The following is a 4,195-nucleotide window of genomic DNA, read 5'->3' as shown; positions in this document are numbered from 1 at the left end:
TGCACAATCCTGACTTTTCAGTTTTACCACTGGTTCTCTTGGGTTTGTTTGTCCCCACTCTCTCCCAGTTTCCATACCTTTTGGGGCTTTTTTTTGCAGAGTAACACTGAGTAACCATTTCTCGTTAACTTTTTTATTAGAAATTTTAACCCTCAGAACGTCCTCTTAAGAACTGCATTTGAAAAGAAGCAAAAAATTAAAGTATAATACAGAGTAAAACAGCTATCTGAGGCAATACTGTGTTTACGTATGCCCAATAATTGAGATGCTGGGGGAGGTGGGGAACAAATTTGCCCCAAACAAACCCTTGAGCTGGAACAACCTGATGATATGGCAAGTGCCACAATACCTTAATAACTGATTCCTTCAGTATTTTTGGATTTCCTGGGTAGAGATAGCCTAACTGTGATCCCATCCATTCCGATTCCAATTGGAAAAAATCTCCACATTTTCCAAAAATTCTCAAAATTTTCAAAATTTTGGGAAAAAAAAGAAATTATTTAAGGGAAAATGTGTGCCCTGAAAAGAGTGCTGCTGCATCGCTGTCAAACTCTCAGCAGGTGTGTTGTTTGGGTTCACTGCGCAGCTCCTATGTGGTTTTTAATCCTCTCTTGACCTGAGTGGGCTCCAGCATCAGCTCATCCCTTGGTGTCCTCGGCACCCGTCCTGAGAGCAGCCTGCCAGCACCAACCCTTTGCTTGCAGTCCCCAGGCTTTGGCAGCTCGAGCGCAGGCTGTGCCACCGCATCAGGTCCCCGAGGGCTGGGGGTACAGCCCATTTCAAGTAAGTGGGTGCAGGTTTCGTGGGGCCAAAACACGGCCGCTCAGCACAATATGCACCTGTCTGGGTTGGTTTTATTTCTGTTCATCATTAGGCTCAAGCATTTAGTATTAGTCAGGAGTCTGCAAAGAGTCCGTGGTTCTTTCTCCCTGGTCGTAGGTTGCAGTTGGCCTCATCATGGAGAGAAGAAAGTTTGTCACCATCCATAGCTACATCCTGGCTTACCCGGATGGTGCTTTTTTGTAACTTCCCCCCATCCTTAACTTTTGTAAATTTTTTTTTTTTTTTTTACCTAAAGAATTCTAAGTAGGCAGCTCCCTGCAGAGAGGATGGTTAAACCAGGCTTTGTGATAAGGGCGATCTACAGGGATTTTAGTAACACAGGACACAGCTGGGAGCCTAAGTATCAGATGTGACCTGCGCGGAGGTGATTGCAGGCAAGCTGTGCGATGCACGGAGTCAGAAATGTTCTTCAGGTCCTGCTAAACTATACCATGGATTGGGGGGAGGATCTGGGGGATTGGTGTGGTCCTACCCAAGCCCCTCTTTTTGGTGGCTCTCCGGTAGCTGGTTTCCTGGGGCAGCAGCACAGAAGGTTGTGACTTTCTCATAGTAAAGGCTAGAAACAAGCAAAAAAGAGCAGTCTTATTTCTGACAGGCATGTCCATCCCTTTCCAGGCAGCATGAGGGAAGCAGACCACGTCTCTGCAGTTATTACTGCGTGCCTCCCTCAAACCTTTCAGATAAACGAGGAAAATGAGAAGCAACCACCGAATATACCCTGCTGGGCCAATATCTGTGTCCTCTAAAATAATATACAATTGCAAAGTGGCAGCTGAGCAATTTTATTTTCCGTCTTTCGTTTTCTCCTATTCCACAAGATGGCATTGCAATCTAATCGCCTTCCTCCGGCCCCAGGTAGATGCTCTCATCTCCCCTCCGCCTTCTGATGGAGGTTTTTGGAGATGCTAAAAGCAGAGTGTAGACTACCGTAAAGTTAGTCGGTACCAGGTAGGTTTTTTTATCTTAGCAAATCACCAAAATACCTGAATTAAAGACAGAGCTTTGCCAAACCTATTAATTGGAGTTTTTGAAAGGTTTAATTTGTTTTAAAACAGAGTAGCTTGGATTATATAAGGTTTCCTCTAGAAAATAATGATTCATGCAGGCTGGGGCCTTTTTCTGCCAGATTCTACAATCGCTCCGTTCTAAGTTATGGTTATTTTTGCCATGGATTTAATTTGTTGTATAAATTATGGATGGCAGTTACTCAGGTTTGTTCCTCTGACGTACGCTATGTGTTTAGATGAGCAAGTCCCCATCCATTTATTTTTTTCTCAGTGGAGTGGAGAAGCTGGTGTAGTGTGCCATTAAATCAACCTTTCCTGCAATCTGACTCTCGGAGAAGTTACGCCGATATTCCTCCCCAGTGCTGCTCTGACAACTGCACTGGCTCTGAGTCACCTGTCCGAGCTTCTGCGGGACGAGTTTTCTTGGCCTGGCAAGTTATATATTTTCCTGATTTTTTTTTAATTATTTTTCCCCCTCCTTCAGTTTCTTCCATTTTAAGCAATTACAGGTTGAAAAGTTTGTTCTGAGCTGTTACCCCTGTGAGAAAGCTTTGAAAAGAAACTTTAGCAGAAGAACGATGAATCTGTTGGTTAAACTGGGCTCGTCGCAGCCATCTTCAACTGATCGCTGGTGTCTTAATTGCATCGGCACTTCCATCTTCCCAGGACCAGAGCAGCCCAGCGAGGTGGCCGAGGGCAGCTGTGATTGAACAGAAGATGGAGTTTCATCTGGGCTTTTCTGTCTCCTCGTTCCCTTCTCCTACAGCCCTCACTTGCTGCCAGCCAGCCTGCTGGGAAATACCAGGAGTCCAGCAGATCTCGCTGCAGATTTTAGCTTTCCACTGTCTTGCTACCTTGTGCATCATCCTCCCTTGCGCTGTGGTTCTCGTCTGAGTTCCCTGAAGTGGTTTTTTTCCTCTCGTACAGCACATTTTACTTCACCGTGAGAGTGTGGGTTAGCTGCACCCAGGGGAAGTGGAGGTCTGCAGGAGGTAAGCCTGGTTTTGGGAGGAACCGATGGGTTCGCAGCCCCGTTGTACATGTGCCGGCCGTGCTCTTCCTCCCACCTTGCCCCACTGACTTCTGAACCTGTTGGCTAATTGAAGCTGAAATTAGTTGGAGATAGAGGTCACAAAGATAAGAAGTTACTACAAGCTTACTTGAGCATTTATCCTCATTAGAGAGATCCAGTTAAGGGCCCCGTTGAGGGGGGGAAGGCAGGGTGAGCTCAAGTTCCATTAGACATCAGAGAAGCTTCAAAGCAGATTATCTTAGGGACATAGTGGGAAATGTGGCTTCATTAATTATGTTAATAGAACAACTTTTAAACGGACAGGTCCAGTAATTTTGGCACTTTGCTAATCTAAGACTTCCAGTTCATTTGTTGTCTTAGCATCTTGTTTCCCCATAATATGAAATGCTTCTCCTCCGCTTTGTTAGCTCTGAGCCCCCAAGGGGCAGGTGAGGAGCTCACAGGATGACTAACGGTGTGAATGAAACATCCCAAAGCATGCTTTCCGATTCAGCAAATACACTGAAGAAAAAGGTCACTCATGGGGCTGAGATGATGCCTTTGCTGGTAGTGTGGGCCCTTGCTCCCCCAGTGCCTTTGTACCCTCCGGCCATCTCATGGCCTCTCCGTGCCTCCTCCTCCTCACACATGCTATATTCACAACTTAAGTATTTGGCTTAAAATTGCTCATGCTGAGAAGTTGAAATGGATTCAACTGATGAAAGAGGATAGACCTAAGCAGTCATAAGCAGTTTGGTTTTTTGTTTTTTTAAAAAGGTGTTTTGGAGTTGCTTTATGAATTTCTTTCCAGGTGAGGAGCATGGTGTTTACACGTGCTGTCAGCTCTTCGTGTGTTTATGTGTTTAGCAGGAAAGAACGGGAAGAGCCTTCTGGGTCATAGGATCCCTTCAAGATAAATTTCTGAGAACAAGCTTGTTTTTTCCCCCCCATTACTCCTATTGGAAGGCTGCAATGGTCATAAACTTATTTCCAGCCTAGACTTGTCAGGGATACTTCATGGTGCCCACGTGCAACCCTTGTTCTGGTGTCTTGAATAGTTCTTTCCCGTGTTTTATTTTACCCCCCCCAAATGTGTCTATCTAAGAGATCACCCAGTGTTCCCTCACAGCTTTTATTTTGTGGGGCTGAACAAGCGTCTTTACACTTTAACCTCCTAAATTACTCTGTTTTCTGATAAGCCCTTTTTTGCACTTCTTCCTACTTAAACTTTTTCTTTTTTAACGATGAGAACTAACCGCAGCATCCCTGGAGCCTTCTCACGATGGCTTGCCCACTGGCTCTAGCACTTCTCTGGCTGCTGGAAATATTTCAG

This window comes from Fulmarus glacialis, unplaced genomic scaffold (assembly GCF_000690835.1).
Source record: "Fulmarus glacialis isolate BGI_N327 unplaced genomic scaffold, ASM69083v1 scaffold2255, whole genome shotgun sequence".
Lineage (NCBI taxonomy): Eukaryota > Metazoa > Chordata > Aves > Procellariiformes > Procellariidae > Fulmarus > Fulmarus glacialis.
This window is presented reverse-complemented; position numbering follows the sequence as displayed.